The sequence below is a fragment of the Oncorhynchus masou genome, chromosome 5, assembly GCF_036934945.1.
Source record: "Oncorhynchus masou masou isolate Uvic2021 chromosome 5, UVic_Omas_1.1, whole genome shotgun sequence".
NCBI lineage: Eukaryota > Metazoa > Chordata > Actinopteri > Salmoniformes > Salmonidae > Oncorhynchus > Oncorhynchus masou.
This window is the reverse complement of record NC_088216.1, coordinates 5700924-5722927: the sequence shown is the minus strand read 5'-3', so window position 1 is coordinate 5722927 and position 22004 is coordinate 5700924. Positions and strand designations below refer to the sequence as shown.

At 50.3% G+C, this 22004-nt stretch overlaps 1 pseudogene; it reads left to right on the top strand.

Annotated features, from left to right (window-relative positions):
* Positions 1 to 6421, top strand: part of LOC135531445 (vacuolar protein sorting-associated protein 8 homolog) — a 154946-nt pseudogene extending 148525 nt beyond the window's left edge.
* The last annotated feature ends 15583 nt before the right edge of the window (positions 6422 to 22004 follow it).

Genomic DNA, 22004 nt, shown 5'->3' with positions numbered 1-22004 from the left:
CTCTCCCCTCCACCTTGTCTCTAATTCTCTCTCCCTCCACCATTAATTCTCTCTCTCTCTCCTCCACCTTCTCTCTAATTCTCTCTCCCCTCCACCTTATCTCTCTAATTCTCTCTCCCCTCCACCTTATCTCTCTAATTCTTTCTCCCCTCCACCTTATCTCTCTAATTCTCTCTCACCTCCGCCTTCTCTCTAATTATCTTTCTCTCTCTCTCTCGCTCTCTCTCTCGCTCTCTCTCTCCCTCATTCCTTCCTTTCCTCTCTCTCTGGTGGTCCCTCTCCTCTCTAATTCTCTCTCACTCCCTCCATTGTACATCATACCTCCATAAGTGTCCAGTAGATTTAATTAAAACATGGCGTCATCTCCCTCTGTCATTTTCCATGCCTGGCTTTCAAGTAGGCTGCTTCTGCTGATTGCAGAACTCCAATGTTCCCTTTCCACTGTCTGATGAGCCTATTCAAAGAGAGGTAGCTCCACTCCTTCCCTCTCCCCCTCTTCCTCACTCCCCTTCCTCTCCCTCCTTAATAGGATATACATCCTGCATATGGTTCCTATATTCTACTGTACAATGTTCTATATTCTGTACCATTCATATGCAATCTCTTCTCATTCTGTAGCAGTCAGCCTCCTCTCCCTCCTGTAGATGTCAGTCAGCCTGTCTCCTCTCCCTCCTATAGATGTCAGTCTCCTCTCCCTCCTGTAGATGTCAGTCAGCCTCCTCTCCCTCCTATAGATGTCGGTCAGCCTCCTCTCCCTCCTATAGATGTCAGTCACCCTGCCTCCTCTCCCTCCTATAGATGTCAGTCAGCCTCCTCTCCCTCCTATAGATGTCAGCCAGCCTCCTCTCCCTCCTATAGATGTCAGTCAGCCTCCTCTCCCTCCTATAGATGTCGGTCAGCCTCCTCTCCCTCCTCTAGATGTCAGTCACCCTGCCTCCTCTCCCTCCTATAGATGTCAGTCAGCCTCCTCCCCCTCCTATAGATGTCAGTCAGCCTCCTCTCCCTCCTATAGATGTCAGCCAGCCTCCTCTCCCTCCTATAGATGTCAGTCAGCCTGTCTCCTCTCCCTCCTCTAGATGTCAGTCACCCTGCCTCCTCTCCCTCCTATAGATGTCAGTCAGCCTCCTCTCCCTCCTCTAGATGTCAGTCACCCTGCCTCCTCTCCCTCCTATAGATGTCAGTCTGCCTCCTCTCCCTCCTCTAGATGTCAGTCACCCTGCCTCCTCTCCCTCCTATAGATGTCAGTCTGCCTCCCCTCTCCCTCCTCTAGATGTCAGTCACCCTGCCTCCTCTCCCTCCTATAGATGTCAGTCTGCCTCCTCTCCCTCCTCTAGATGTCAGTCAGCCTCCTCTCCCTCCTATAGATGTCAGTCTGCCTCCTCTCCCTCCTATAGATGTCAGTCAGTCTGCCTCCTCTCCCTCCTATAGATGTCAGTCAGCCTGTCTCCTCTCCCTCCTCTAGATGTCAGTCAGCCTCCTCTCCCTCCTATAGATGTCAGTCTGCCTCCTCTCCCTCCTATAGATGTCAGTCTGCCTCCTCTCCCTCCTATAGATGTCAGTCAGCCTGCCTCCTCTCCCTCCTATAGATGTCAGTCTGCCTCCTCTCCCTCATCTAGATGTCAGTCAGTCTGCCTCCTCTCCCTCCTATAGATGTCAGCCAGCCTCCTCTCCCTCCTCTAGATGTCAGTCACCCTGCCTCCTCTCCCTCCTATAGATGTCAGTCTGCCTCCTCTCCCTCCTCTAGATGTCAGTCACCCTGCCTCCTCTCCCTCCTATAGATGTCAGTCTGCCTCCTCTCCCTCCTATAGATGTCAGTCACCCTGCCTCCTCTCCCTCCTCTAGATGTCAGTCACCCTGCCTCCTCTCCCTCCTATAGATGTCAGTCTGCCTCCTCTCCCTCCTCTAGATGTCAGTCAGCCTGTCTCCTCTCCCTCCTATAGATGTCAGTCAGCCTGTCTCCTCTCCCTCCTCTAGATGTCAGTCACCCTGCCTCCTCTCCCTCCTATAGATGTCAGTCAGCCTGTCTCCTCTCCCTCCTATAGATGTCAGTCAGCCTGTCTCCTCTCCCTCCTCTAGATGTCAGTCACCCTGCCTCCTCTCCCTCCTATAGATGTCAGTCAGCCTCCTCTCCCTCCTATAGATGTCAGCCAGCCTCCTCTCCCTCCTCTAGATGTCAGTCACCCTGCCTCCTCTCCCTCCTATAGATGTCAGTCTGCCTCCTCTCCCTCCTATAGATGTCAGTCTACCTCCTCTCCCTCCTATAGATGTCAGCCAGCCTCCTCTCCCTCCTATAGATGTCAGCCAGCCTCCTCTCCCTCCTATAGATGTCAGTCAGCCTCCTCTCCCTCCTATAGATGTCAGCCAGCCTCCTCTCCCTCCTATAGATGTCAGTCAGCCTCCTCTCCCTCCTATAGATGTCAGTCAGCCTCCTCTCCCTCCTATAGATGTCAGTCAGCCTCCTCTCCCTCCTATAGATGTCAGTCTGCCTCCTCTCCCTCCTATAGATGTCAGTCAGCCTGCCTCCTCTCCCTCCTATAGATGTCAGTCTGCCTCCTCTCCCTCCTATAGATGTCAGTCTGCCTCCTCTCCCTCCTATAGATGTCAGTCAGCCTCCTCTCCCTCCTCTAGATGTCAGTCACCCTGCCTCCTCTCCCTCCTATAGATGTCAGTCTGCCTCCTCTCCCTCCTCTAGATGTCAGTCACCCTGCCTCCTCTCCCTCCTATAGATGTCAGTCTGCCTCCTCTCCCTCCTCTAGATGTCAGTCTGCCTCCTCTCCCTCCTATAGATGTCAGCCAGCCTCCTCTCCCTCCTATAGATGTCAGCCAGCCTCCTCTCCCTCCTCTAGATGTCAGTCACCCTGCCTCCTCTCCCTCCTATAGATGTCAGTCTGCCTCCTCTCCCTCCTATAGATGTCACCCTGCCTCCTCTCCCTCCTATAGATGTCAGTCAGCCTGTCTCCTCTCCCTCCTCTAGATGTCAGTCACCCTGCCTCCTCTCCCTCCTATAGATGTCAGTCAGCCTGTCTCCTCTCCCTCCTCTAGATGTCAGTCACCCTGCCTCCTCTCCCTCCTATAGATGTCAGTCAGCCTCCTCTCCCTCCTCTAGATGTCAGTCACCCTGCCTCCTCTCCTCCTATAGATGTCAGTCAGCCTCCTCTCCCTCCCTATAGATGTCAGTCACCCTGCCTCCTCTCCCTCCTATAGATGTCAGTCAGCCAGCCTCCTCTCCCTCCTATAGATGTCAGTCAGCCTCCTCTCCCTCCTATAGATGTCAGTCAGCCCTCCTCTCCCTCCTCTAGATGTCAGTCACCCTGCCTCCTCTCCCTCCTATAGATGTCAGTCTGCCTCCTCTCCCTCCTATAGATGTCAGTCTGCCTCCTCTCCCTCCTATAGATGTCAGTCAGCCTCCTCTCCCTCCTATAGATGTCAGTCAGCCTCCTCTCCCTCCTATAGATGTCAGTCAGCCTCCTCTCCCTCCTATAGATGTCAGCCAGCCTCCTCTCCCTCCTATAGATGTCAGCCAGCCTCCTCTCCCTCCTATAGATGTCAGTCACCCTGCCTCCTCTCCCTCCTATAGATGTCAGTCAGCCTCCTCTCCCTCCTCTAGATGTCAGTCAGCCTGCCTCCTCTCCCTCCTATAGATGTCAGTCTGCCTCCTCTCCCTCCTCTAGATGTCAGTCACCCTGCCTCCTCTCCCTCCTATAGATGTCAGCCAGCCTCCTCTCCCTCCTATAGATGTCAGCCAGCCTCCTCTCCCTCCTATAGATGTCAGCCAGCCTCCTCTCCCTCCTCTAGATGTCAGTCACCCTGCCTCCTCTCCCTCCTATAGATGTCAGCCAGCCTCCTCTCCCTCCTATAGATGTCAGCCAGCCTCCTCTCCCTCCTATAGATGTCAGTCAGCCTCCTCTCCCTCCTATAGATGTCAGCCAGCCTCCTCTCCCTCCTATAGATGTCAGCCAGCCTCATCTCCCTCCTATAGATGTCAGCCAGCCTCCTCTCCCTCCTCTAGATGTCAGTCACCCTGCCTCCTCTCCCTCCTATAGATGTCAGTCAGCCTCCTCTCCCTCCTATAGATGTCAGTCAGCCTCCTCTCCCTCCTATAGATGTCAGTCAGCCTCCTCTCCCTCCTATAGATGTCAGTCAGCCTCCTCTCCCTCCTATAGATGTCAGCCAGCCTCCTCTCCCTCCTATAGATGTCAGTCAGCCTCCTCCCCCTCCTATAGATGTCAGTCAGCCTCCTCTCCCTCCTATAGATGTCAGTCAGCCTCCTCTCCCTCCTATAGATGTCAGTCAGCCTCCTCTCCCTCCTATAGATGTCAGTCAGCCTCCTCTCCCTCCTATAGATGTCAGTCAGCCTCCTCTCCCTCCTATAGATGTCAGTCAGCCTCCTCTCCCTCCTATAGATGTCAGTCAGCCTCCTCTCCCTCCTATAGATGTCAGTCAGCCTCCTCTCCCTCCTATAGATGTCAGTCAGCCTCCTCTCCCTCCTATAGATGTCAGTCAGCCTCCTCTCCCTCCTATAGATGTCAGTCAACCTGCCTCCTCTCCCTCCTATAGATGTCAGCCTCCTCTCCCTCCTATAGATGTCAGCCAGTCTCCTCTCCCTCCTATAGATGTCAGTCACCCTGCCTCCTCTCCCTCCTATAGATGTCAGTCAGCCTGCCTCCTCTCCCTCCTATAGATGTCAGTCAGCCTGCCTCCTCTCCCTCCTATAGATGTCAGTCAGCCTCCTCTCCCTCCTATAGATGTCAGTCAGCCTGCCTCCTCTCCCTCCTATAGATGTCAGTCAGCCTCCTCTCCCTCCTATAGATGTCAGTCAACCTGCCTCCTCTCCCTCCTATAGATGTCAGTCAGCCTCCTCTCCCTCCTATAGATGTCAGTCAGTCTGCCTCCTCTCCCTCCTATAGATGTCAGTCAGCCTCCTCTCCCTCCTATAGATGTCAGTCACCCTGTCTCCTCTCCCTCCTATAGATGTCAGTCAGCCTGCCTCCTCTCCCTCCTATAGATGTCAGTCAGTCTGCCTCCTCTCCCTCCTATAGATGTCAGTCAGCCTCCTCTCCCTCCTATAGATGTCAGTCACCCTGTCTCCTCTCCCTCCTATAGATGTCAGTCAGTCTGCCTCCTCTCCCTCCTATAGATGTCAGTCAGCCTCCTCTCCCTCCTATAGATGTCAGTCACCCTGTCTCCTCTCCCTCCTATAGATGTCAGTCAGCCTGCCTCCTCTCCCTCCTATAGATGTCAGTCAGCCTCCTCTCCCTCCTATAGATGTCAGTCAACCTGCCTCCTCTCCCTCCTATAGATGTCAGCCAGTCTCCTCTCCCTCCTATAGATGTCAGCCAGTCTCCTCTCCCTCCTATAGATGTCAGTCAGCCTCCTCTCCCTCCTATAGATGTCAGTCAGCCTCCTCTGCCTTTCTGTAGATTGAGATGGAGAGAGGGATGGAGAAGTGATGGAGAAGAGAGAGAGAGAGAAGTGATGGAGAGAGATGGAGAGAGGGATGGAGAAGAGAGAGGGATGGAGAAGAGAGAGGGATGGAGAAGAGAGAGGGATGGAGAAGAGAGAGGGATGGAGAAGAGAGAGATGGAGAAGAGAGAGAGATGGAGAAGAGAGAGGGATGGAGAAGAGAGAGGGATGGAGAAGAGAGAGAGATGGAGAAGAGAGAGAGATGGAGAAGAGAGAGAGATGGAGAATCACTGTGGTGTTGGAAGGGGGAGAGTATGAGAGGAAGGTGTCATGATGGCAGAAGAACAGAAATTAAAGGCCTATCTCTCTCTGTGTCTCTCTGTGTCTCTCTGTGTCTCTCTGTCTCTCTCTCTCTGTCTCTCTCTCTCTCTCTCTCTCTCTCTGTGTCTCTCTCTCTCTCTCTCTCTGTGTCTGTCTCTGTGTCTCTGTCTCTTTATTTTCCTATCCCTCACCAGTTTTTTACCCTGACACTAACCCCATGCATCATCTCTCTGATCGTTATCATGCCTGGTCTTGTCCTCCAGTTGGCCATCCTGTCGGAAATCTCCCACTGCCATGGCAACGAGAAGGCGGGCCTCCTAAACCCCTCCCAACCAGGAACAGGAAGTATATTCCACAGCGAGAACTTCCAGCTCAAACTCTCCCCACCGCCATCGGTCGAAGAGTAGCTGGCCTACAGCCATGTTCAGTATGATAACGTTGTGGAACTTTCAGATAGAAATATTTTGTGTAGAACAGACACGATGTCCTGGTCAGGTAGAATAGGCTGTTCCCTCTATTTGTTATATTTCTGACTGAAGACACCCCTGTTGTTTCTGTTGTTGATGAAACACTACGGCCTATTATACTCTTGTTGATCAAAACTCCACTGTCTGGGCGGATATTTGAAATGGTATCAATCAAATGTTATGTTTCTGTCTGCAAAATGTCCATAAATAAACCAATTTGTAACGTTTAATTTGTGTGTTGCTTGTGGCACTTCAACTAGGCTGATGGATAACCTTTATCAGCTGTGAAAACTCTTTATTGTTGCGTTGCTGTTTTTTGTACTTTATTTACAGATTTTCAGACATGAGAACAGAAAAACAGTACAACCCTCACCCCTTCCTTCCTTCCTTCCTTCCTTCCTTCCTTCCTTCCTTCCTTCCTTCCTTCCTTCCTTCCCTCCTTCCTTCCTTCCATCCTTCCTTCCTTCCTTCCTTCCTTCCTTCCTTCCCTCCTTCCTTCCTTCCTTCCCTTCCTTCCTTCCTTCCCTCCTTCCTTCCTTCCTTCCTTCCTTCCTTCCCTCCCTCCCTCCCTACAGGTTACTGTACCAGTTAATACTATAGTGAATTGGTTAGGTTACTAACGTTACTGTACCAGTTAATACTATAGTGAATTGGTTAGGTTACTAACGTTACTGTACCAGTTAATACTATAGTGAATTGGTCAGTGAATTAGAAGTTACAGGTCTGTGGGAGCCATAAATCTTGGTTGTTTGTAGGTGACCAAATACTTATTTTCCACCATAATTTGCAAATAAATTCATAAAAAATCCTACAATGTGATTTTCTTGATTATTATTTTGTTTTCCCCCTCATTTTGTCTGTCATAGTTGAAGTGTACTTATGATGAAAATTACAGGTCTCTCTCATCTTTTTAAGTGGGAGAACTTCCACAATTGGTGGCTGACTAAATACTTTTTTGCCCCACTGTATATCATCGGGTAGCTGACCACCCATGTCTTATGGTCAGTACCGTGCTGCTATATATCATCGGGTAGCTGACCACCCATGTCTTATGTAGTAGTACCGTGCTGCTATATATCATCGGGTAGCTGACCACCCATGTCTTATGTAGTAGTACCGTGCTGCTATATATCATCAGGTAGCTGACCACCCATGTCTTATGTAGTAGTACCGTGCTGCTATATATCATCAGGTAGCTGACCACCCATGTCTTATGGTCAGTACCGTGCTGCTATATATCATCAGGTAGCTGACCACCCATGTCTTATGGTCAGTACCGTGCTGCTATATATCATCAGGTAGCTGACCCCCCATGTCTTATGGTCAGTACCGTGCTGCTATATATCATCAGGTAGCTGATCACCCATGTCTTATGGTCAGTACCGTGCTGCTATATATCATCAGGTAGCTGACCACCCATGTCTTATGTAGTAGTACCGTGCTGCTATATATCATCAGGTAGCTGACCACCCATGTCTTATGGTCAGTACCGTGCTGCTATATATCATCAGGTAGCTGACCACCCATGTCTTATGGTCAGTACCGTGCTGCTATATATCATCAGGTAGCTGACCACCCATGTCTTATGGTCAGTACCGTGCTGCTATATCATCAGGTAGCTGATCACCCATGTCTTATGGTCAGTACCGTGCTGCTATATATCATCAGGTAGCTGACCACCCATGTCTTATGGTCAGTACCGTGCTGCTATATATCATCAGGTAGCTGACCACCCATGTCTTATGGTCAGTACCGTGCTGCTATATATCATCAGGTAGCTGACCACCCATGTCTTATGTAGTAGTACCGTGCTGCTATATATCATCAGGTAGCTGACCACCCATGTCTTATGTAGTAGTACCGTGCTGCTATATATCATCGGGTAGCTGACCACCCATGTCTTATGTAGTAGTACCGTGCTGCTATATATCATCAGGTAGCTGACCACCCATGTCTTATGTAGTAGTACCATGCTGCTATATATCATCAGGTAGCTGACCACCCATGTCTTATGGTAGTAGTACCGTGCTGCTATATATCATCAGGTAGCTGACCACCCATGTCTTATGGTCAGTACCGTGCTGCTATATATCATCAGGTAGCTGACCACCCATGTCTTATGGTCAGTACCGTGCTGCTATATATCATCAGGTAGCTGACCACCCATGTCTTATGGTCAGTACCGTGCTGCTATATATCATCAGGTAGCTGACCACCCATGTCTTATGTAGTAGTACCGTGCTGCTATATATCATCAGGTAGCTGACCACCCATGTCTTATGTAGTAGTACCGTGCTGCTATATATCATCAGGTAGCTGACCACCCATGTCTTATGGTCAGTACCGTGCTGCTATATATCATCGGGTAGCTGACCACCCATGTCTTATGTAGTAGTACCATGCTGCTATATATCATCAGGTAGCTGACCACCCATGTCTTATGGTCAGTACCGTGCTGCTATATATCATCAGGTAGCTGACCACCCATGTCTTATGTAGTAGTACCGTGCTGCTATATATCATCAGGTAGCTGACCACCCATGTCTTATGTAGTAGTACCGTGCTGCTATATATCATCGGGTAGCTGACCACCCATGTCTTATGGTCAGCACCGTGCTGCTATATATCATCAGGTAGCTGACCACCCATGTCTTATTGTCAGTACCGTGCTGCTATATATCATCAGGTAGCTGACCACCCATGTCTTATGGTCAGTACCGTGCTGCTATATATCATCAGGTAGCTGACCACCCATGTCTTATGTAGTAGTACCGTGCTGCTATATATCATCAGGTAGCTGACCACCCATGTCTTATGTAGTAGTACCATGCTGCTATATATCATCAGGTAGCTGACCACCCATGTCTTATGTAGTAGTACCGTGCTGCTATATATCATCAGGTAGCTGACCACCCATGTCTTATGTAGTAGTACCGTGCTGCTATATATCATCAGGTAGCTGACCACCCATGTCTTATGTAGTAGTACCGTGCTGCTATATATCATCAGGTAGCTGACCACCCATGTCTTATGTAGTAGTACCGTGCTGCTATATATCATCAGGTAGCTGACCACCCATGTCTTATGTAGTAGTACCGTGCTGCTATATATCATCAGGTAGCTGACCACCCATGTCTTATGTAGTAGTACCGTGCTGCTATATATCATCAGGTAGCTGACCACCCATGTCTTATGTAGTAGTACCGTGCTGCTATATATCATCGGGTAGCTGACCACCCATGTCTTATGTAGTAGTACCATGCTGCTATATATCATCAGGTAGCTGACCACCCATGTCTTATGTAGTAGTACCGTGCTGCTATATATCATCAGGTAGCTGACCACCCATGTCTTATGTAGTAGTACCGTGCTGCTATATATCATCGGGTAGCTGACCACCCATGTCTTATGGTCAGTACCGTGCTGCTATATATCATCAGGTAGCTGACCACCCATGTCTTATGGTCAGTACCGTGCTGCTATATATCATCAGGTAGCTGACCACCCATGTCTTATGGTCAGTACCGTGCTGCTATATATCATCAGGTAGCTGACCACCCATGTCTGGCTCCCATGTAGATGTTGGAAGGCGGATTAATCTTCTGTATTATGTCGTATCATTTGGATATTGTGCCCTTCAGATAAGGGTGAAGATCTAAGCACCTCTCGACTGGACACTTAGTGGGCTCCAATGGAAATGAAGGGACATTTTTGGGGGGGCAAAGCTGCCAGTGTGCAGGTACCTAATAAAGTGGTTATTGGGAATATTATGGTCAACCCTCAGAGTATGGAATGAGACGAATGTGTCATCAACAAATAGGTCACAAAAAAACCACCAGACCGTTCCCATGGAACGTTCCCAACTGGAACGCCCTGTCTATCTGCGAGGCTGGGAAGAGATGATTGGATGTTCATGGAGAGAAGCAGCTTGTTTTAGGATAAAGTGTCTTCGGCACTGGGACCAGATTTTCAGGGAGTTCTTGACAATGGGAATCAAAACATGGGTTCATGGGCAGTGGGGAGGACAGGAGAGAGACTGGAGAGGGACAGGAGAGGGACAGGAGAGAGACAGGAGAGAGGACAGGAGAGAGACCGGAGAGGGACAGGAGAGAGACAGGAGAGAGACCGGAGAGGGACAGGAGAAGATGGATGGTTTGACTGTAACTCCATGATGGCCCCAGTTGGACCATCCTTGTTTTCAGATGTAGAAACTCTATTGTTGCAGTGTATGTGGGTCTGTAACATGGTGAACGAAGACTGACTCACTGAGACCCTGAATGGGTTGAAAACTGAGGAGTTTGTGTGCTTGGAGCTGAGAGACAGGATTGTTCTGGTCCTCAAAGGACCCATTCACACTCCAGAGCTTGGGTCGGTTCTGAGAAGGGCACATTCACACTCCAGAGCTTGGGTCGGTTCTGAGAAGGGCACATTCACACTCCAGAGCTTGGGTCGGTTCTGAGAAGGGCACATTCACACTCCAGAGCTTGGGTCGGGTCTGAGAAGGACACATTCACACTACAGAGCTTGAATGGGTCTGCGAAGGACACATTCACACTCCAGAGCTTGGGTCGGGTCTGAGAAGGGCACATTCACACTCCAGAGCTTGGGTCGGGTCTGAGAAGGGCACATTCACACTCCAGAGCTTGGGTCGGGTCTGAGAAGGGCACATTCACACTCCAGAGCTTGGGTCGGGTCTGAGAAGGACACATTCACACTACAGAGCTTGGGTCGGGTCTGCGAAGGACACATTCACACTCCAGAGCTTGGGTCGGGTCTGAGAAGGGCTCATTAACACTCCAGAGCTTGGGTCGGGTCTGAGAAGGGCTCATTAACACTCCAGAGCTTGGGTCGGGTCTGCGAAGAACACATTCACACTCCAGAGCTTGGGTCGGGTCTGAGAAGAACACACACCTGACAGTTCTCAGCATTCCTGGTTCTGACAACTGAGAGAAAAGCCTCTTAAGGTCTAATACATGTAAACAGTGTGCAATTATATTATCTGTGTGGTTCTCCATGACTCTCCTACTCTTTTAAAACGGCAGAGGAATGGGTCAGTCTCTGGGGTTCTGGATTTTAGTTTAAGTCCAATTCCAGAGGTGGTTGTTGTAGCTTGTCTCCTTCGGTTCACCTCATGCGATGAGTCATTCTCAGTATGTGTCCCAAATGGCACCCTATGCCCTTCCCTAACCCCTAGCGCCCTGGTCAAAAGTCATGCACTATATAGGGAATAGGGTGTAATTTGGGTTGCACACTCAGTTCTCTCAAACTGTTATTTATTCATCAAGTCAGAGCGGCCTTCTGTGTCACGCACAGAGAGACACTTTAATGTCCCTGCCTGCCTGACAGCTACCATCCAAATTGGCCTGTTCTGTCTCTCCTCTCGCTCTCTCCCTCTCTCATTCTCTCTCTCTCTCTCACTCCCTCTCTCTCCCTGGCTCTTCCTATTTATCTCTCACTCTTTCCCCCCCATCTTCTCTCATTCTCTCTCTCTCTCTCTCATTCTCTCTCTCTCTCTCTCTCTCTCTCTCTGGCTCTTCCTATTTATCTCTCTCATTTCTCTCTCTCTCTCATCTCTCTCTCATTCTCTCTCTCTCTCTCTCTCTCATTCTCTCTCTCTCTCTCTCTCATTCTCTCTCTCTCTCATTCTCTCTCTCTCTGGCTCTTCCTATTTATCTCTCTCTCTCATTCTCTCTCTCTCTCTCTCTCTCTCTCTCTCATTCTCTCTCATCTCTCTTCTCTCATTCTCTCTCTCTTCTCCCCATCTCTCTCTCTCTCTCTCATTCTCTCTCTCATTCTCTCTCTCTCTCATTCTCTCTCTCATGACCCTCTCTCTCCTCTCTCATCTCTCTCTCTCTCATTCTCTCTCTCTCTGGCACTTCCTATTTATCTCTCTCTCTCATCTCTCTCTCTCTCTCTCTCTTCTATCTCTTCTCTACTCTCTCTCTCCCTCTCTCTCTCTCATTCTCTCTCTCATTCTCTCTCTCTCATTTCTCTCTCAGACTCTCTGATCATTCTCTCTCTCATTCTCTCTCTCTCTCATTCTCTCTCACTCTCTCTCATTCTCTCTCTCTGGCACTTCCTATTTATCTCTCTCTCTCATTCTCTCTCTCTCTCATTCTCTCTCTCTCTCTCTCTCTCATTCTCTCTCTCATTCTCTCTCTCTCTCATTCTCTCTCTCTCTGGCACTTCCTATTTATCTCTCTCATTCTCTCTCTCTCTCTCTCTCTCTCATTTCTCTCTCTCTCATTCTCTCTCTCTGGCTCTTCCTTTTTATCTCTCACTCTTTCCCCCCATCTTCTCTCATTCTCTCTCTCTTCTCTAGGCTCTCTCTCTCTCTCTCATTCTCTCTCTCTCTGGCTCTTCCTATTTATCTCTCTCACTCTTTCCCCCCCATCTTCTCTCATTCTCTCTCTTTCTCTCACTGTCTCGCTTTCCCCCATCTGTGAGCAGAGAGAGACAGAGCGAATCCGCCCTCCAAGATGTCAAACATGACCCCCAGCCAGCATGGCTCCCCCAGGAGGGCGGCATGCGTGTCAGAGTGGGTGCAGACATCACCAGTCTTTTCTCTATGAGGTGGTAATTATGATTAATACTCTGGTCATTTCCCTCAGAGGCAGCTTGAACGCCTGCCACCAATCAGCCACTGCCGTTGTTCTAGAGACAAAAGGAGTGATGGATGGCTAGTTGCCAGGCACTGGTAGGGAGAGAGAGAGAGAGAGGAGAGAGGCATGGAGAGTAGAGAGGGAGGCATGGAGGTAGAGAGAGAGGGAGAAGGAGGTAGGCATGGAGGTAGAGAGCGAGAAGGGAGGTAGGCATGGAGGTAGAGAGAGAGGGATGGAAGGGAGGAGGCAGGCATGGAGGTAGAGAGAGAGGGATGGAGGGAGAAGGGAGGTAGAGAGAGAGGGATGGAGGGAGAAAGGAGGTAGGCATGGAGGTAGAGAGAGAGGGAGAAGGGAGGTAGGCATGGAGGTAGAGAGAGAGGGAGAAGGGAGGTAGGCATGGAGGTAGAGAGAGAGGGAGAAGGGAGGTAGGCATGGAGGTAGAGAGAGAGGGAGAAGGGAGGTAGAGAGAGGGAGAAGGGAGGTAGGCATGGAGAGAGGGAGAAGGGAGGTAGGCATGGAGGTAGAGAAAGAGGGAGAAGGGAGGTAGGCATGGAGGTAGAGAGAGAGGGATGGAAGGAGAAGGGAGGTAGGCATGGAGGTAGAGAGAGAGGGATGGAGGGAGAATGGAGGCAGTGAGGTAGGGAGAAGGGAAGCCTCTCCTCTCTCTATCTACACTCTGACCCCGTCCTCTCCTCTCTCTATCTACACTCTGACCCCGTCCTCTCCTCTCTCTATCTACACTCTGACCCCATCTTCTCCTCTCTCTATCTACACTCTGACCCCATCTTCTCCTCTTTCTATCTACACTATGATCCCATCCTCTCCTCTCTCTATCTACACTCTGACCCCGTCCTCTCCTCTGGCTGTGACCCCGTCCTCTCCTCTCTCTATCTACACTCTGACCCCATCCTCTCCTCTCTCTAACTACACTCTGACCCCGTCCTCTCCTCTGACTGTGACCCCATCCTCTCCTCTCTTTCTATCTACACTCTGACCCCGTCCTCTCCTCTGACTGTGACCCCATCCTCTCCTCTCTCTATCTACACTCTGACCCCGTCCTCTCCTCTGGCTGTGACCCCGTCCTCTCCTCTCTCTATCTACACTATGATCCCATCCTCTCCTCTGGCTCTGACCCCGTCCTCTCCTCTGGCTCTGACCCCATCCTCTCCTCTCTTTCTATCTACATTCTGACCCCATCCTCTCCAGGTCATCTCCTCTGGCTGTGACCCCGTCCTCTCCATGTCCTCTCCTCTGGCTGTGACCCCGTCCTCTCCTCTGGCTGTGACCCCGTCCTCTCCCCGTCCTCTCCTCTGGCTGTGACCCCGTCCTCTCCTCTGTCTGTGACCCCATCCTCTCCTCTGTCTGTGACCCCATCCTCTCCAGGTCCTCTCCATGTCCTCTCCATGTCCTCTCCTCTGGCTGTGACCCCGTCCTCTCCTCTGGCTGTGACCCCGTCCTCTCCTCTGGCTGTGACCCCGTCCTCTCCATGTCCTCTCCTCTGGCTGTGACCCCGTCCTCTCCATGTCCTCTCCTCTGGCTGTGACCCCGTCCTCTCCATGTCCTCTCCTCTGGCTGTGACCCCGTCCTCTCCATGTCCTCTCCTCTGTCTGTGACCCCGTCCTCTCCATGTCCTCTCCTCTGGCTGTGACCCCGTCCTCTCCATGTCCTCTCCTCTGGCTGTGACCCCGTCCTCTCCATGTCCTCTCCTCTGGCTGTGACCCCGTCCTCTCCATGTCCTCTCCTCTGGCTGTGATCCCGTCCTCTCCATGTCCTCTCCTCTGGCTGTGACCCCATCCTCTCCATGTCCTCTCCTCTGGCTGTGACCCCGTCCTCTCCATGTCCTCTCCTCTGGCTGTGACCCCGTCCTCTCCATGTCCTCTCCTCTGGCTGTGACCCCATCCTCTCCATGTCCTCTCCTCTGGCTGTGACCCCATCCTCTCCATGTCCTCTCCTCTGGCTGTGACCCCGTCCTCTCCATGTCCTCTCCTCTGGCTGTGACCCCGTCCTCTCCATGTCCTCTCCTCTGGCTGTGACCCCGTCCTCTCCATGTCCTCTCCTCTGGCTGTGACCCCGTCCTCTCCATGTCCTCTCCTCTGGCTGTGACCCCGTCCTCTCCATGTCCTCTCCTCTGGCTGTGACCCCATCCTCTCCATGTCCTCTCCTCTGGCTGTGACCCCGTCCTCTCCATGTCCTCTCCTCTGGCTGTGACCCCGTCCTCTCCATGTCCTCTCCTCTGGCTGTGACCCCGTCCTCTCCATGTCCTCTCCTCTGGCTGTGACCCCGTCCTCTCCATGTCCTCTCCTCTGTCTGTGACCCCGTCCTCTCCATGTCCTCTCCTCTGGCTGTGACCCCGTCCCTCCTCCATGTCCTCTCCTCTGGCTGTGACCCCATCCTCTCCAGGTCATCTCCTCTGGCTGTGACCCCGTCCTCTCCATGTCCTCTCCTCTGGCTGTGACCCCGTCCTCTCCTCTGGCTGTGACCCCGTCCTCTCCCCGTCCTCTCCTCTGGCTGTGACCCCGTCCTCTCCTCTGTCTGTGACCCCATCCTCTCCTCTGTCTGTGACCCCATCCTCTCCATGTCCTCTCCATGTCCTCTCCATGTCCTCTCCTCTGGCTGTGACCCCGTCCTCTCCTCTGGCTGTGACCCCGTCCTCTCCTCTGGCTGTGACCCCGTCCTCTCCATGTCCTCTCCTCTGGCTGTGACCCCGTCCTCTCCATGTCCTCTCCTCTGGCTGTGACCCCGTCCTCTCCATGTCCTCTCCTCTGGCTGTGACCCCGTCCTCTCCATGTCCTCTCCTCTGTCTGTGACCCCGTCCTCTCCATGTCCTCTCCTCTGGCTGTGACCCCGTCCTCTCCATGTCCTCTCCTCTGGCTGTGACCCCGTCCTCTCCATGTCCTCTCCTCTGGCTGTGACCCCGTCCTCTCCATGTCCTCTCCTCTGGCTGTGATCCCGTCCTCTCCATGTCCTCTCCTCTGGCTGTGACCCCATCCTCTCCATGTCCTCTCCTCTGGCTGTGACCCCGTCCTCTCCATGTCCTCTCCTCTGGCTGTGACCCCGTCCTCTCCATGTCCTCTCCTCTGGCTGTGACCCCATCCTCTCCATGTCCTCTCCTCTGGCTGTGACCCCATCCTCTCCATGTCCTCTCCTCTGGCTGTGACCCCGTCCTCTCCATGTCCTCTCCTCTGGCTGTGACCCCGTCCTCTCCATGTCCTCTCCTCTGGCTGTGACCCCGTCCTCTCCATGTCCTCTCCTCTGGCTGTGACCCCGTCCTCTCCATGTCCTCTCCTCTGGCTGTGACCCCATCCTCTCCATGTCCTCTCCTCTGGCTGTGACCCCGTCCTCTCCATGTCCTCTCCTCTGGCTGTGACCCCGTCCTCTCCATGTCCTCTCCTCTGGCTGTGACCCCGTCCTCTCCATGTCCTCTCCTCTGGCTGTGACCCCGTCCTCTCCATGTCCTCTCCTCTGTCTGTGACCCCGTCCTCTCCATGTCCTCTCCTCTGGCTGTGACCCCGTCCTCTCCATGTCCTCTCCTCTGGCTGTGACCCCGTCCTCTCCATGTCTTCTCCTCTGGCTGTGACCCCGTCCTCTCCATGTCTTCTCCTCTGTCTGTGACCCCGTCCTCTCCATGTCTTCTCCTCTGGCTGTGACCCCGTCCTCTCCATGTCCTCTCCTCTGGCTGTGACCCCGTCCTCTCCATGTCCTCTCCTCTGGCTGTGACCCCATCCTCTCCATGTCCTCTCCTCTGGCTGTGACCCCGTCCTCTCCATGTCCTCTCCTCTGGCTGTGACCCCGTCCTCTCCATGTCCTCTCCTCTGGCTGTGACCCCATCCTCTCCATGTCCTCTCCTCTGGCTGTGACCCCGTCCTCTCCATGTCCTCTCCTCTGGCTGTGACCCCGTCCTCTCCATGTCCTCTCCTCTGGCTGTGACCCCGTCCTCTCCATGTCCTCTCCTCTGGCTGTGACCCCGTCCTCTCCATGTCCTCTCCTCTGGCTGTGACCCCATCCTCTCCATGTCCTCTCCTCTGGCTGTGACCCCATCCTCTCCATGTCCTCTCCTCTGGCTGTGACCCCGTCCTCTCCATGTCCTCTCCTCTGGCTGTGACCCCGTCCTCTCCATGTCCTCTCCTCTGGCTGTGACCCCGTCCCTCCATGTCCTCTCCTCTGGCTGTGACCCCGTCCTCTCCATGTCTTCTCCTCTGGCTGTGACCCCGTCCTCTCCATGTCCTCTCCTCTGGCTGTGACCCCGTCCTCTCCATGTCCTCTCCTCTGGCTGTGACCCCGTCCTCTCCATGTCCTCTCCTCTGGCTGTGACCCCGTCCAGCTCCATGTCCTCTCCTCTGGCTGTGACCCCGTCCTCTCCATGTCCTCTCCTCTGGCTGTGACCCCGTCCTCTCCATGTCCTCTCCTCTGGCTGTGACCCCGTCCTCTCCATGTCCTCTCCTCTGGCTGTGACCCCGTCCTCTCCATGTCCTCTCCTCTGGCTGTGACCCCGTCCTCTCCATGTCCTCTCCTCTGGCTGTGACCCCGTCCTCTCCATGTCCTCTCCTCTGGCTGTGACCCCATCCTCTCCATGTCCTCTCCTCTGGCTGTGACCCCGTCCTCTCCATGTCCTCTCCTCTGGCTGTGACCCCGTCCTCTCCATGTCCTCTCCTCTGGCTGTGACCCCGTCCTCTCCATGTCCTCTCCTCTGGCTGTGACCCCGTCCTCTCCATGTCCTCTCCTCTGGCTGTGACCCCGTCCTCTCCATGTCCTCTCCTCTGGCTGTGACCCCGTCCTCTCCATGTCCTCTCCTCTGGCTGTGACCCCGTCCTCTCCATGTCCTCTCCTCTGGCTGTGACCCCATCCTCTCCATGTCCTCTCCTCTGGCTGTGACCCCGTCCTCTCCATGTCCTCTCCTCTGGCTGTGACCCCGTCCTTCCATGTCCTCTCCTCTGGCTGTGACCCCGTCCTCTCCATGTCCTCTCCTCTGGCTGTGACCCCGTCCTCTCCATGTCCTCTCCTCTGGCTGTGACCCCGTCCTCTCCATGTCCTCTCCAGGTCCTCTCCTCTGGCTGTGGACAGAGTGATCTCTGGGATGGAGGAGACATGTTCTGTCCATTAGGCTGGTATGACAGTCTGTCACAGCATCAGTATTGTCATGACGGTCTTGTGAGGATCCAAATAAAGTAGGTCAGATCAGCTTTGCAGAGGGGGACGAGGGAACTGGTTGGGGTTAACACCTCACACCCTGTTGTAAATCAAGGACAGGACATTCAGCATCTCCCTCTCCAATGTTCACCAGAGGAATGTGCCTTCGTCTTCAGGATCCGCCACTTTTTTTTCAAATTTTCGCCTAAAATGGCATACCCAAATCTAATTGCCTGTAGCTCAGGACCCAAATCTAATTGCCTGTAGCTCAGGACCCAAATCTAATTGCCTGTAGCTCAGGACCCAAATCTAATTGCCTGTAGCTCAGGACCCAAATCTAATTGCCTGTAGCTCGGGACCCAAATCTAATTGCCTGTAGCTCAGGACCCAAATCTAATTGCCTGTAGCTCAGGACCCAAATCTAATTGCCTATAACTCAGGCCCTGAAGCAAGGATATGCATTTTCTTGGTATCATTTGAAAGGAAACACTTTGAAGTTTGTGGAAATGTGAAAGGAATGTAGGAGAATATAACACAGTAGATCTGGTAAAAGATAATACAAAGAAAAAAACTATTTCTTTTGTATTTTTTTTGTACCATCATATTTGAAATGCAAGAGAAAGGCCATAATGTATTATTCCAGCCCAGCTGCAATTTAGATTTTGGCCACTAGATGGCAACAGTGTATGTGCAAAGTTTTAGACTTTAGACATTGCATTTCTGTTTAGAATGTTGTATCAAGACCGCCCAAATGTGCCTAATTTGTTTATTAATAACTGTTCATGTTTAAAACTGTGCCTCTCCTCAAACAATAGCATGGTATTCTTTCACTGTAATAGCTACTGGAAATTAGACAGTGCAGTTAGATTAACAAGAATTTAAGCTTTCTGCCAATGTGAGATATTTTTTAAATATATTTTTTTTTAATTTCACCTTTATTTAACCAGGTAAGCTAGTTGAGAACAAGTTATCATTTGCAACTACAACCTGGCCAAGATAAAGCATAGCAGTTCGACACATACAACAACACAGAGTTACACATGGAATGAACAAAACATACAGTCAATAATACAGTAGAAGAAAAAGAAAACTGTATGTTATTGACTGTATGTTTTGTTCATTCCATGTGTAACTCTGTGTTGTTGTATGTGTTTTATATACAGTGAGTGCAAATAAGGTTAAATAAGGGAGTTAAGGCAATAAATAGGCCATGGTGGCGAAGTAATTACAATATGGCAATTAAACACTGGAATGGTAGATGTGCAAAAGATGGATGTGCAAGTAGAGATACTGTGGTGCAAAAGGAGCAAAATAAATAAATACAGTATGGGGATGAGGTAGATAGATGGGCTGTATACAGATGGGCTATGAACAGGTGCAGTGATCTGTGATATGTCTATGTCCTGGGAAATGTTCTTGTTCCATACAACCTTATGCTAATTGCATTAGCCTACGTTAGCTCAACCTCATGCTAATTGCATTAGCCTACGTTAGCTCAACCTCATGCTAATTGCATTAGCCTACGTTAACTCAACCTCATGCGAATTGCATTAGCCTACGTTAGCTCGACCTCATGCTTATTGCATTAGCCTATGCTAGCTCAACCTCATGCTAATTGTATTAGCCTACGTTAACTCAACCTCATGCGAATTGCATTAGCCTACGTTAGCTCGACCTCATGCTTATTGCATTAGCCTATGCTAGCTCAACCTCATGCTAATTGCATTAGCCTACGTTAGCTCGACCTCATGCTTATTGCATTAGCCTATGCTAGCTCAACCTCATGCTCTTTGCATTAGCCTACGTTAGCTCGACCTCATGCTTATTGCATTAGCCTATGCTAGCTCAACCTCATGCTAATTGTATTAGCCTACGTTAACTCAACCTCATGCGAATTGCATTAGCCTACGTTAGCTCGACCTCATGCTTATTGCATTAGCCTATGCTAGCTCAACCTCATGCTAATTGCATTAGCCTACGTTAGCTCGACCTCATGCTTATTGCATTAGCCTATGCTAGCTCAACCTCATGCTAATTGTATTAGCCTACGTTAACTCAACCTCATGCGAATTGCATTAGCCTACGTTAGCTCGACCTCATGCTTATTGCATTAGCCTATGCTAGCTCAACCTCATGCTAATTGCATTAGCCTACGTTAGCTCGACCTCATGCTTATTGCATTAGCCTATGCTAGCTCAACCTCATGCTAATTGCATTAGCCTACGTTAGCTCGACCTCATGCTTATTGCATTAGCCTATGCTAGCTCAACCTCATGCTAATTGCATTAGCCTACGTTAGCTCGACCTCATGCTTATTGCATTAGCCTATGCTAGCTCAACCTCATGCTCTTTGCATTAGCCTACACTAGCTCAACTGTCCCGTGGAAGGTACACCGATCCTGAAGAAGAGGCGGTGGGGAGCGATGATATCGCAGGTTACCTTCCGCGCTCTATCACAACCGGCCGTGATTGGGAATCTCATAGGGCGGCGCACAATTGGCCCAGGGTCGTCCGAGGTTGGCCGTCGTTGTAAATAAGAATGTGTTCTTAACTGACATGCCAAGTTAAATATATATATATATTTTTAAATCAGACCTGCTCCTTAAAGTTTGCAGTTCTGTTTAAAAACAATATTTTGCTCAAAATGTATTGTTTTACCATTAAGTGTATGTACACTACTGTAATTATACTTGGGATATTGTTTTACCATTAAGTGTATATACAGTACTGTAATTATACTTGGCATATTGTTTTACCATTAAGTGTATATACAGTACTGTAATTATACTTGGGATATTGTTTTACCATTAAATGTATATACAGTACTGTAATTATACTTGGGATATTGTTTTACCATTAAGTGTATATACAGTACTGTAATTATACTTGGGATATTGTTTTACCATTAAGTGTATGTACACTACTGTAATTATACTTGGGATATTGTTTTACCATTAAGTGTGTAGTTTTACAACAAGAAAAGTAAATACATTGCTGGACTGGAAGTGTTTGGAAATGAAAGGCTTGTCTGAGGTGAGTCTGGCTGGGTGGTGGTGGTGTCAGGAGAATGAGACTGTCTACCATGAAATAATGGAATAATGGATCTCTCAACGGGAGAATGAGACTGTCTACCATGAAATAATGGAATAATGGATCTCTCAACGGGAGAATGAGACTGTCTACCATGAAACAATGGAATAATGGATCTCTCAACGGGAGAATGAGACTGTCTACCATGAAATAATGGAATAATGGACCTCTCAACGGGAGAATGAGACTGTCTACCATGAAACAATGGATCTCTCAACAGGAGAATGAGACTGTCTACCATGAAATAATGGACCTCTCAACGGGAGAATGAGACTGTCTACCATGAAATAATGGAATAATGGATCTCTCAACGGGAGAATGAGACTGTCTACCATGAAATAATGGAATAATGGATCTCTCAATGGGAGAATGAGACTGTCTACCATGAAATAATGGATTAATGGATCTCTCAACGGGAGAATGAGACTGTCTACCATGAAATAATGGAATAATGGATCTCTCAACGGGAGAATGAGACTGTCTACCATGAAATAATGGAATAATGGACCTCTCAACAGGAGAATGACTGTCTACCAATAAATAATGGAATAATGGATCTCTCAACGGGAGAATGAGACTGTCTACCATGAAACAATGGAATAATGGATCTCTCAACGGGAGAATGAGACTGTCTACCATGAAACAATGGAATAATGGATCTCTCAACGGGAGAATGACTGTCTACCATGAAATAATGGAATAATGGATCTCTCAACAGGAGAATGAGACTGTCTACCATGAAATAATGGAATAATGGATCTCTCAACGGGAGAATGAGACTGTCTACCATGAAATAATGGAATAATGGATCTCTCAACAGGAGAATGACTGTCTACCATGAAATAATGGAATAATGGATCTCTCAACGGGAGAATGAGACTGTCTACCATGAAATAATGGGGCGGCAGGGTAGCCTAGTGGTTTAGAGCGTTGGACTAGTAACCGGAAGGTTGCAAGTTCAAATCCCCGAGCTGACAAGGTACAAATCTGTTGT